The 12,088-nt window shown below is 51.1% G+C and overlaps 1 non-coding gene across 1 annotated transcript; it reads right to left on the reverse strand.

Annotated features, from left to right (window-relative positions):
• Positions 1-4,260: 4,260 nt before the first annotated feature.
• On the reverse strand, positions 4,261-4,446 carry LOC140408048 (U2 spliceosomal RNA). Its single transcript, XR_011939994.1, has one exon. It is a non-coding gene; the product is annotated as a U2 spliceosomal RNA (small nuclear RNA).
• Between the last annotated feature and the right edge of the window lie 7,642 nt (positions 4,447-12,088).

Below are 12,088 nucleotides of genomic sequence, written 5' to 3' on the forward strand. Positions count from 1 at the left end.
TGGATCTAGGCATCCTGGGAGTATGGAGTTGATATGCCTCATGACGCACTTCATTCCGATCGATGTCAGAGCCACCGGAGGGTAATCACTGAGGCGCGTTGCCTGGTTCTTCTTTGGCACCGCGGTGTATGATGGTGGTCTTCTTGAAGTAGGTGGGGACCTCGGAACGGAGTAGGGAAAGGTTGAAGATATCCGCGAACACATCTGCCAGCTGGTCCATGCAGGCTCTGAGCGCACGACCAGGGACCCCGTCTGGGCTCGTTGCCTTCCGAGGGTTCACGTTCTGGAAGGCCAATCTGACTTTGCAACTTGTGACGGTGGGTATGGGTGTGTCCGGGGCTGCTGGGGCAGTCGACAGCGGATTGATGGTTTCATAGAACATAAAACATACAGTGCAGAAGGAGGCCATTCAGCCCATCGCGCCTGCGCCGACCCACTTCAACCCTCACTTCCACCCAACCCTGTAACCCAGTAACCCCTCCTAATCTTTTTGGTCACTAAGGGTAATTTATCACGGACAATCCACCTAACCTGCACGTCTTTGGACTGTGGGAGGAAACCGGAGCACCCGGAGGAAACCGGGGAGAATGTGCAGACTCCGCACAGACAGTGACCCAGCGGGGAATCGAACCTGGGATCCTGGAGCTGTGAAGCCACAGTGCGATCCACTTGTGCTACCGTGCTACCTGCTCGAACCGGGATAGAATGGATGACAGGTGGAATTGTGAGACTTGCTAAGATGAAAAAGGAAGCATCGGCAACTTAAAACTGAGGAGGCTTTGGAGGAATATCGGCAAAGTAGGACAAATCTCAAACGCGCAATAAAGAGGGCTAAAAGGGGTCATGAAATATCTTTGGCTAACCGGGTTCAGGAAAATCCCAAAGCCTTTTATTCGTATATACGGAGCAAGAGGGTAACTAGAGAAAGGGTTGGCCCACTCAAAGACAAAAGAGGGATTTTATGCGTGGGGTCAGAAGAAATGGGTGAGATTCTTAATGAGTACTTTGCATCGGTATTCACCAAGGAGAGGGACATGACGGATGTTGAGGCTAGGGATGGATGTTTAAATACTCTCGGTCAAGTCGGCATAAGGAAGGGGGAGGTTTTGGGTATTCTAAAAGGCATTAAGGTGGACAAGTCCCCAGGTCCGGATGGGATCTATCCCAGGTTACTGAGGGAAGTGAGGGACAAAATAGCTGGGGCCTTAACAGACATCTTTGCAGCATCCTTGAGCACGGGTGAGTTCCCGGAGGACTGGAGAATTGCTAATGTTGTCCCTTTGTTTAAGAAGTGTAGCAGGGATAATCGAGGGAATTATAGACCTGTGAGCTTGATGTCAGTGGTAGGCAAACTGTTGGAGAAGATACTGAGGGCTAGGATCTATTCACATTTGGAAGAAAATCTATTCACATTTGGAAGAAAATAGACTTATCAGTGACGGGCAGCATGGTTTTGTGCAGGGAAGGTCATGTCTTACAAACCTAATAGAACTCTTTGAGAAAGTGACATAGTTAATTGATGAGGGCAGGGCTGTAGATGTCATATACATGGATGTCAGTAGGGCGTTTGATTAAGTTTCCCATGGCAGGTTGATGGAAAAAGTGAAGTCGTATGGGGTTCAGGGTGTACTAGCTAAATAGATAAAGAACTGGCTGGGCAACAGGAGACAGAGAGTAGTAGTGGAAGGGAGTGTCTCAAAATGGAGAAAGGTGACTAGTGGTGTTCCACAGGGATCCGTGCTCGGACCACTGTTGTTTGTGATATACATAAATGATCTGGACGAAGGTATAGGTGGTCTGATTAGCAAGTTTGCAGATGATACTAAGATTGGTGGAGTTGCAGATAGTGAGGAGGACTGTCAGAGAATACAGCAAAATATAGATAGATTGGAGAGTTGGGCAGAGAAATGGCAGATGGAGTACAATCCAGGCAAATGCGAGGTGATGCATTTTGGAAGATCTAATTCAAGAGCAACGCAGGTCGATAGAGTGGTCAAGAAGGCATACAGCACGCTTGCCTTCATCGGACGGGGTATTGAGTACAAGAGTCGGCAGGTCATGTTACAGTTGTATAGGACTTTGGTTAGGCCACATTTGGAATAGTGCGTGCAGTTCTGGTCGCCACATTACCAGAAGGATGTGGGTGCTTTAGAGAGGGTGCAGAGGAGGTTCACTAGGATGTTGCCTGGTATGGAGGGTGCTAGCTCTGAAGAAAGGTTGAGTAGATTAGGATTGTTTTCGTTGGAAAGACGGAGGTTGAGGGGGAACCTGATTGAGGTCTACAAAATTATGAGAGGTATGGACAGGGTGGATAGCAACAAGCTTTTTCCAAGAGTGGGGATATCAATTACAAGGGGTCACGATTTCAAGGGGAGAGGGGGAAAGTTTAAGGGAGATGTGCGTGGAAAGTTTTCTATGCAGAGGGTGGTGGGTGCCTGGAACGCTTTGCCAGCGGAGGTGGTAGAGGCGGGCACGATAGCATCATTTAAGATGCATCTAGACAGATATATGAACGGGCGGGGAACAGAGGGAAGTAGATCCTTGGAAAATAGAAGACTGGTTTAGATAAAGGATCTGGATCGGCGCAGGCTGGGAGGGCCGAAGGGCCTGTTCCTGTGCTGTAATTTTCTTTGTTGTTTGTTCGTTCTTTGAGTTCATCGGGGAGGGATGTGCTGCTGCTGCTGCTGGAGATACTGCGCGGCTTCACTTTGTTTTGTTGTTTAGGCCTAGCTACAACCGCTGAGAGTCTGTAACGCTAGTCTGAGACTGTCGTTATGTGTGATATTGTCAATATGTTGATTAAGCAATGGTTAAGCAATAATTTCCGGTGGGGGACGTTGGAGGGTGGTTTAGGAGTGTGATAAGAGTGGGGGGAGGGGGAAGAAGGTGTTTTTTAACGTGTTAGTGGGTGTTGTCAGACTTTTGTATGTGATGGGCGATGGAAGAATTTGTAAGAGTGAATAGGCGGGCCAGGTGGGAGGGAGGTGTGTTTGGTTATGCTGCGCACTGTAATAATATAATCAGGGCTTAGTTTTAAGGTTGATTAAATTGGATATCTTAAATTAAAGAACTGGCCACTTTAAAAACCACGTCTGCAGAAGCCTGCAAAATCCGAATATACGAAACTCAGACTGGCTGCGGGGGGAGGGGGGCATATCTGGAGCAGCAGCTGAAATCCTTCAGGTGATCCATCGCACCTACTTGAGATGCATTGTCCTATTGTCCACAGTTGCAGATAATCCATCGCTCCTCCCAGGGCGGCCTCAGGTGCCCTGTCAACAGGTCATCAACCAGACCATTGGGCAATGGGGTCCTGCCTTCTGAGACTCCATTGGCCGAAGGCCAGGGGCAGGTGGAGAAAGGATAAAAATAGGCATTTCCAGCCAGACATCTCATGAGGAAAGACTCGAAGCAAAAGGCTGGAAGCTGGGTGTGTGAGGTGACCTTGACCAGACCAACATTCAGCGAGAATCACCTTTGCAAAGAGGAAGCAGAGGGACTCAGGGAGCAGATCTACAGGTTATCAAACCACCTTTGCGGGTAGGATAGACGATTCCTGGGTGTTTCTTGTATATAGAGTGGGTAATTTATGGATTAACTACATTTAATAAAGTGTGTTTCATTATATCTGTCTCTGTACTTTGTAATACTCATACTGGGTAAAGTTTAATTAAGGAGCTGGTCGAAGTATCTGAATTGATTTAGATACAAGAGCGCTTTGGCAAGGCAGCGTGAGGGGTAGTTAAGGTGTTGTGCAAAGCAAAGCGGTGAGGGAGTGTGGTGCGTTTAGTGTGTGGGATGTGGAAAATGAGCATTAATTTTGTTGTGATTGACTGGAGGATGATCAGAAAAGAGTATAAAGTGGAGAAGTGTAACTGTGCTCAAGCTATTTTTAGACTTTGAAATTCCCCATGGGGGGGGGGGTGCAAGTTTCGCGGAGATACTGGAATAGTGTGTGGCATATGGAGAATGGGCATGAATTTTTGTGTGATTGAGTAGAGAATTGTAAGAAAAGGCATAAAGTGGAGAATTGGATGTGCATGCTTGAAGTGTTTTTGTACTTTGAAATTCCCCATAGAGGAGGGTTTTTTGGAGCAGGGAGATGGGATAGGGTTGGTGGAGATACTGGAATCGTGTGTGGGATGTGTATAATGGGCATGAATTTTTGTGTGTAGTCGATAATTGTAAGAAAGGGGATAAAGTGTAGAAGTGCCTGTGCATGCTTGAAGTGTTTTTGTACTTTGAAATTCCCCATAACGGGGTTTGTGCACCGTTCTCGGAGATACTACAATACGGAGTCGATGCGTGGAGTGGACGGAGCAAGCCCCTATTCCATCTCCCTGCTCCAAAAATCAATTTAATATATGCTCCCCAGATAAGGGACGTATCAGATATTAAACTGATAAGAACAGATTTAAAAAAACATTTTTTAATTAAAAAAAATATACTTTATTCATAAAATTTATCATAAGCATTACAGAACATTTCGAATTGTCTTGACTGTACATTTCCGTCAGAGTTACACATTGCTTTGACTTCCATTCAATTTTGATATTGTCATACACATATCACTCTTTACATTACAATTCCTCTTAAATATTTACAGTGCCATGTTTGTTTTTGTACATTGGAGTGTTGGTGGCCCAGACCGAGGGGCTTTACACTGTTACCCGCCCCTCGGTGTACATTTGCTGGAAAGACCTTACACAGTGGTCTTTCCCCATTGCGCCTTGGTGGCTGCTGCCCCAAGCTTGAGTGCGTCCCTCAGCACGTAGTCCTGGACCTTGGAATGTGCCAGTCTGCAACACTCGGTCGAGGACAATTCTTTGCACTGGAAGATCAGCAGGTTTCGGGCAGACCAAAGAGCGTCTTTCACCGAGTTGATGACCTTCCAGCAGCAGTTGATATTTGTCTCGGTGTGTGTCCCTGGAAACAGTCCGTAGAGCACAGAGTCCTGTGTCACAGATCTGTTTGGGATAAACCTTGACAAATACCACTGCATCTCTCTCCAGACCTTCTTTGCAAAGGCACATTCCACAAGGAGGTGTGTGACCGTCTCATTTCCCCCACAGCCACTCCGAGAGCAGGGTGCATTGGCGCAGAGCCTTCGGGTATGCACGAAGAATCTGACAGGGAGGGCCCTTCTCACCACCAGCCAAGCTAGGTCTTGGTGCTTGTTTGAAAGTTCTGGTGATGAGGCGTTCTGCCAGATGACTCTGCCAGTCTGCTCAGGGAACCATCCAACGTCCTTCACGGTCTCCTTTTCCCTGAGGGCCTCGAGGACATTATGTGCTGACCACTGCTTCATTGCCTTGTGGTCAAAGGTGTTTTACTTTGACTTCCGGTTGCGGTGATGACCAGCTAAGCCGCACGTTTCGGCGGCTCCAGCTCGAACGGACCTTTGGGCTCTTTTAAGAGCCCCAACGTGGAATTTTTTCGGGACAAAACCCAGTGTGGGGTGAGACAACAGGGAGTCCCCCCCCAGCGAAAAAGAAAAATATCGGCGGTGGTGGCCAGATCTCGAAGAATCCTCGAGGGCAGTGGCAGAAGGAAGAAAGGAGCAAGATGGCGGCGGAGGTGACCTGGGGACCGGACCAGGATGAATTTTTAAGACGGTGTGTGGAGCTGCTAAAAAAGGAGGTGCTGGCCTCGATGCTACAAGCAATTGAGGGGCTTAAGGAGACACAAAAGACCCAGGAGATAGAGCTCCGTGTGGTGGAGCAGAAGGTGACTGACAACGAGGACGAGATCCTGGGCCGGGCAGTCAAAATGCAGACGCACGAGGCGCTCCATTAGAAGTGCATCGAAAGGATTGAAGTCCTAGAAAACAGATCACGGAGAAAGAACCTCCGGATCCTGGGTCTCCCCGAGGGAGTGGAAGGAGCTGACGGCGGGGCTTACGTGAGTACGATGCTACGCTCGCTAATGGGAGCTGAGGCCCCCTCGGGCCCCTTGGAAGTGGAAGGGGCCCATCGGGTCCCTGCGAGGAGACCAAAGGCAGCAGAACCATCTGGGGCGATGATCATGCGATTTCACTGCTTCAATGATAGAGAGGCGGTTCTGAGATGGGCCATGAAGGTACGGAGTAGTAGATGGGAGAATGCGGTGCTACGAGTGTATCAGGATTGGAGTGAGGAGGTGGCGAGAAGGAGGGCGAGCTTCAATCGAGCCAAGGAGGTGCTGCACAAGAAGAAAGTGAAGTTTGGGATGTTGCAGCTGGCGCGACTGTGGGTCATGCACCAGGAGAGGCATTACTACTTCGAATCGGCGGAAGAAGCATGGACCTTCATTAAAAACGAGAAACTGGATCAGAACTGAGGGACTGATGTTGGAGGGGAATCGTCAGTGCTGATGTATATAGAAATGTAAATTGGGGAGGGGGGGACATTGAGAAATGTGGGCGCCGGTGCGGGGGAAGAAGAGACTCAGGCGGGGGATGGGGAATGGGAGTGGGGCGGCAGAGGGAGCTGCGCCACGAGGGGCGGGACGGCTCTAGAGAACACAAGGTTTCTTTTCCTTGTTCCCGCGTCAGAAAGATGATGGTGGGAAGATAGGCGCAATTGGATGGGAGTTCCTCACACGGGGGGGGGGTCAAGGAGAGAGCGGGAGAAGCCGGGGTCAGTTGAAGTCAGCTGACTTTCGGAAGCAATATGGGGGGAGTAACCTTGCTAGATGGGGGTCTAGCGGGGTGGGGGGGGATAACTGGGTTGCTGCTGCGGAGATCGAGAAGGAACTGGTAAAAGAGAAGGTGGTCGGGGCGGGAATGCGCCGCCTGGGGGACGGGTGGGTGCGCGGAACCGGGACGTGGGACTGGCCCAGAGAGGGTGATGGCTAGTCGACAGGGGAGGGGGGCGGGCACGGGTCCGGCTGATCACGTGGAATGTGAGAGGCCTAAATGGGCCGATTAAGAGGGCCCGAGTGTTCGCGCACTTAAAAGAACTGAAGGCAGACGTGGCCATGCTTCAGGAGACGCACCTGAAGGTGGCGGACCAGGTTAGGTTAAGGAAAGGATGGGTGGGACAGGCGTTCCACTCGGGGCTGGACGCAAAGAACAAGGGGGGTGGCCATATTGGTGGGGAAACGGGTGTCATTCGAGGCTAGGAACATTGTAGCGGACAGCGGTAGCAGATATGTGATGGTGAGCGGCAGACTGCAGGCAATGAAGGTCGTGTTGGTTAATGTCTCTGTCCCGAATTGGGATGATGTGGGATTTATGAAGCGGATGCTGGGATGTATCCCGGACCTGGAGGTAGGAAACCTGATAATGGGGGGGGGACTTCAACACCGTGCTGGACCCAGGGTTAGATAGATCTAGATCTAGGACCGGAAGAAGGCCGGCAGTGGCCAAGGTGCTTAAGGGGTTTATGGACCAAATGTGGGGAGTGGATCCGTGGAGATTTGCTAGGCCACTGGCCAAAGAGTTCTCCTTTTTCTCCCATGTCCATAATGTATACTCCCGGATAGATTTCTTTGTTTTGGGTAGGTCACTGATATCGAGGGTGGAAGGAACTGAGTACTCAGCCATAGCTGTTTCAGATCATTCCCCACACTGGGTGGACCTGGAGCTAGGAGAGGAGAGGGAGCAGCATCCACTCTGGCGACTGGATATGGGATTATTGGCGGATGAGGGAGTCTGCGGAAGGGTGCGGGGATGTATCGAAAGATACCTGGAGGCCAATGACGACGGGGAGGTCCGAGTAGGAGTAGTATGGGAAGCACTAAAAGCGGTGGTCAGGGGAGAGTTGATCTCCATCAGGGCTCACAAGGGGAAAACGGAGGCCAACGAAAGGGAAAGACTACTGGGAGAGATTTTGAGGGTAGATAAAAAATATGCGGAGGCCCCGGATGAAGGACTATACAGGGAGAGGCGATGACTCCAGACGGAGTTCGATCTGCTCACCACAGGGAGGGCAGAGGCACAGTGGAGGAAGGCACAGGGGATGAGATATGAATATGGGGAAAAGGCGAGTCGCCTGTTGGCCCACCAGCTGCGAAAGAGGACAGCGGCGAAGGAGATAGGGGGAGTTAGGGATGAAACGGGAGCCACGGTGCGGAGAGCAGGGAAGATAAACGAGGTGTTTAAGACCTTTTACGAGAGGCTATATAGGTCCCAACCCTGGAGGGAAAAGAAGGGATGCAGCAGTTTCTGGACCAACTAAGGTTCCCGAAGGTGGAGGAGCAGGAGGTGGCAGGCCTGGGGGCGCCAATTGGGGTGGACGAGGTGATCAAAGGGCTGGGGAACATGCAGGCAGGGAAGGCCCCGGGACCAGATGTGTTCCCGGTGGAATTCTATAGAAAAACCTGTTGGCCCCGCTGCTGGTAAGAACCTTTAACGAGGCCAGAGAAGGGGGGACCCTACCCCCAACAATGTCGGAGGCGACGATATCTCGAATCTTGAAGCGAGATAAAGATCCGCTGCAGTGCGGGTCCGATAGGCCTATCTCATTTCTAAATGTGGACGCCAAGTTGCTGGCAAATGTGCTGGCGACGAGTATGAAGGCTTGTATCCCAGGGGTGGTACACGAAGACCAGACAGGGTTCGTAAAGGGGAGACAATTGAATGTCAACGTGCGACGGCTAATAGGGGTGATAATGATGCCCCCAGCAGAGGGGGAGGCAGAGATAGTGGCGGCAATGGATGCAGAGAAGGCATTTGATAGGGTGGCGTGGGAGTATCTATGGGAGGTGCTGAGGAGGTTCGGGTTCGGGGAGGGGTTTGTCAGCTGGGTTAAACTCCTCTAAGGGGCCCCAACGGCAAGTGTGGTCACAAATCGGCAAAGGTCGGAGTATTTTCGACTACACAGGGGAACAAGACAGGGATGCCCGCTGTCCCCATTACTGTTCGCGCTGGCAATTGAACCACTGGCCATAGCGCTGAGAGACTCCAGAAAATGGAGAGGGGTGGTTAGAGGGGGAGAGGAACACCGAGTGTCACTCTATGCGGATGACCTACTGCAGTATGTGACGGATCCAGTGGGGGGGATGACAGAGGCCATGCAGATATTGAGGGAGTTTGGAGATTTCTCGGGATATAGGCTTAACATAGGAAAGAGTGAGTTTTTTGTGATACACCCTGGGGATCAGAGTAGAGGGATAGATGGCCTACTGCTAAGGAGAGTGGAAAGAAACTTCCGATACCTGGGGATTCAGATAGCCAGGAGCTGGGGAACCTTACACAGACTCAATCTGACACGGCTGGTGGAACAAATGGAAGAGGATTTCAAAAGGTGGGACATGCAGCCGCTGTCACTGGCGGGCAGAGTGCAGGCAATTAAGATGATGGTCCTCCCGAGGTTCCTATTTGTGTTCCAATGTCTCCCTATACTGATCACTAAGGCCTTCTTTAGAAAAATAGATAGGAGCATCACGAGCTTCGTGTGGGCAGGGAAGGCCCCGAGGGTAAGGAGGGGGTTCCTACAACGTAGTAGAGACAGAGGGGGACTGGCGTTGCCGAATTTGGGCGACTACTATTGGGCCGCCAACGTGGCGATGATTTGTAAGTGGATGATAGAGGGAGAGGGAGCGGTGTGGAAAAGGTTGGAGATGAAGTCCTACAAAGGGACGAGCTTGAAGGCACTGGTGACGGCGCCATTATCGCTCTCCCCGAAAAAGTTTACCATGAACCCAGTGGTGGCGGCAACATTAAGTATCTGGGGGCAATGGAGGCGACAGAGGGGTGTGCTGGGAGCCTCGGTGTAGTCCCCGATCAGGAACAACCATAGGTTTGCCCCAGGGAGGCTGGACGGAGGATTCCAGAGCTGGTACCGGGCAGGAATCAGGAGAGTGGGAGACTTATTTATGGATGGGACGTTTGCGAGTTTGGGAATACTTGAGGAAAAGTATGAGCTGCCCCTGGGAAATACCTTTAGGTATATGCAGGTGAGAGCGTTCACGAGACAACTGGTGAGGGAATTTCCGCTGCTCCCGACACAGGGGATCCAGGACAGGGTGCTTTCGGGGGTGTGGGTCGGGGAGGGCAAAGTGTCCGAGATGTACCGGGAGATGAGAGAAGAGGGGGAGGAGCTGATGGACGAACTGAAGGGAAAATGGGAAGAAGAGCTCGGGGAGGAGATTGAGGAGGGTTTGTGGGCTGATGCCCTAAGCAGGGTAAATTCCTCTTCCTCGTGTGCCAGGCTTAGCCTGATCCAATTTAAGGTGCTGCATAGAGCACACATAACGGGAGCAAGGTTGAGCAGGTTCTTCGGAGTGGAGGACAGGTGCGGGAGGTGCGGCGGAAGCCCGGCAAACCACACACATATGTTTTGGTCGTGTCCGGCACTGGAGGGGTATTGGAGGGGAGTGACGGGAGTGATCTCGAAGGTGCTGAAGGTAGCCAGGCTGGGGGTTAGCTCTATTTGGAGTAGCGGATGAGCCGGGAGTGCAGGAGGCGAAAGAGGCCGATGTTGTGGCCTTTGCGTCCCTAGTAGCCCGGCGTAGGATTTTACTCATGTGGAAGGAAGTGAAACCCCCCGGCCTGGAGACCTGGATAAACGATATGGCGGGGTTCATAAAACTGGAGCGGATTAAGTTTGCGCTGAGAGGATCGGCTCAAGGGTTCACCAGACGGTGGCAACCGTTCCTCGACTACCTAGCGGAACGTTAGAGGGAAGATAGATGACCAGCAGCAGCAACCCGGGGGGGGGGGGGGGGGTAAGATGGTTGGGTTCTGGGAGGGGGGGGGGGGGGGGAGTTTCATTTTATGTTATTTGGTTAGTTTACCATGTTAGTTAGTTACTCATTGTTAGATTGTAGTTATCATGTTACTTGTACTTTTTATTTTTATTTTGTTTGATGTGTAAGGGGAAAAAATTGTGATTGAAAAACTTTAATAAAATATATTTTTTTTAAATTAAAAAATTAAAAAATCCACTCCGAAGAACCTGCTCAACCTTGCTCCCGTTATGTGTGCTCTATGCAGCACCTTAAATTGGATCAGGCTAAGCCTGGCACACGAGGAAGAGGAATTTACCCTGCTTAGGGCATCAGCCCGCAAACCCTCCTCAATCTCCTCCCCGAGCTCTTCTTCCCATCTTCCTTTCAGTTCGCCCACCAGCTCCTCCCCCTCTTCTCTCATCTCCCGGTATATCTCTGACACCTTGCCCTCCCCGACCCCCCCCCCCCCCCCCCCCCCCCGAAAGCACTCTATCCTGGATCCCCTGTGTCGGGAGCAGCGGAAATTCCCTCACCTGTTGTCTTGTGAACGCCCTCACCTGCCCTCATATACCTAAAGAAATTTCCCCGGGGCAGCTTATACTTTTCCTCCAGCGCTCCCAAGCTCGCAAACGTCCCGTCTATAAATAAATCTCCCACTCTCCTAATTCCCAACTGGTGCCAGCTCTGGAATCCTCCATCCAGCCTCCCTGGGGCAAACCTATGGTTGTTCCTAATTGGGGACCCCATCAAGGCTCCCAGCACACCTCTCTGTCGCCTCTATTGCCCCCAGATACTTAATGTTGCCACCACCACTGGGTTTGTGGTAAATATTTTTGGTGAGAGCGGTAGTGGCGCCGTCACCAGCGCTTCTAGACTCGTCCCTTTACAGGACTTCATCTCTAGTCTTTTCCACGCCGCTCCCTCTCCCTCTATCATCTACTTACGAATCATCGCCACATTGGCGGCCCAGTAGTAGTCGCCTAAATTCGGCAGCGCCAGTCCCCCTCTGTCTCTCCTACGTTGTAAGAACCCCCTCCTTACCCTCGGAACCTTCCCTGCCCACACGAAGCTCGTGATGCTCCTGTCTATTTTTCAAAAAAAAGGCCTTAGTGATCAGTATAGGGAGACATTGGAACACAAATAGGAACCTCGGGAGGACCATCATCTTAATTGCCTGCACTCTGCCCGCCAGTGACAGCGGCTGCATGTCCCACCTCTTGAAATCCTCTTCCATTTGTTCCACCAGTCGTGTCAGATTAAGTCTGTGTAAGGTTCCCCAGCTCCTGGCTATCTGAATCTCCAGGTATCGAAAGTTTCTTTCCACTCTCCTTAGCGGTAGGCCATCTATCCCTCTATTCTGGTCCCCAGGGTGTATCACAAAAAGTTCACTCTTTCCCATGTTAAGCCTATATCCCGAGAAATCTCCGAACTCCCT

This window comes from Scyliorhinus torazame, chromosome 2 (assembly GCF_047496885.1).
Source record: "Scyliorhinus torazame isolate Kashiwa2021f chromosome 2, sScyTor2.1, whole genome shotgun sequence".
In the NCBI taxonomy this organism is placed as follows: Eukaryota; Metazoa; Chordata; class Chondrichthyes; order Carcharhiniformes; family Scyliorhinidae; genus Scyliorhinus; species Scyliorhinus torazame.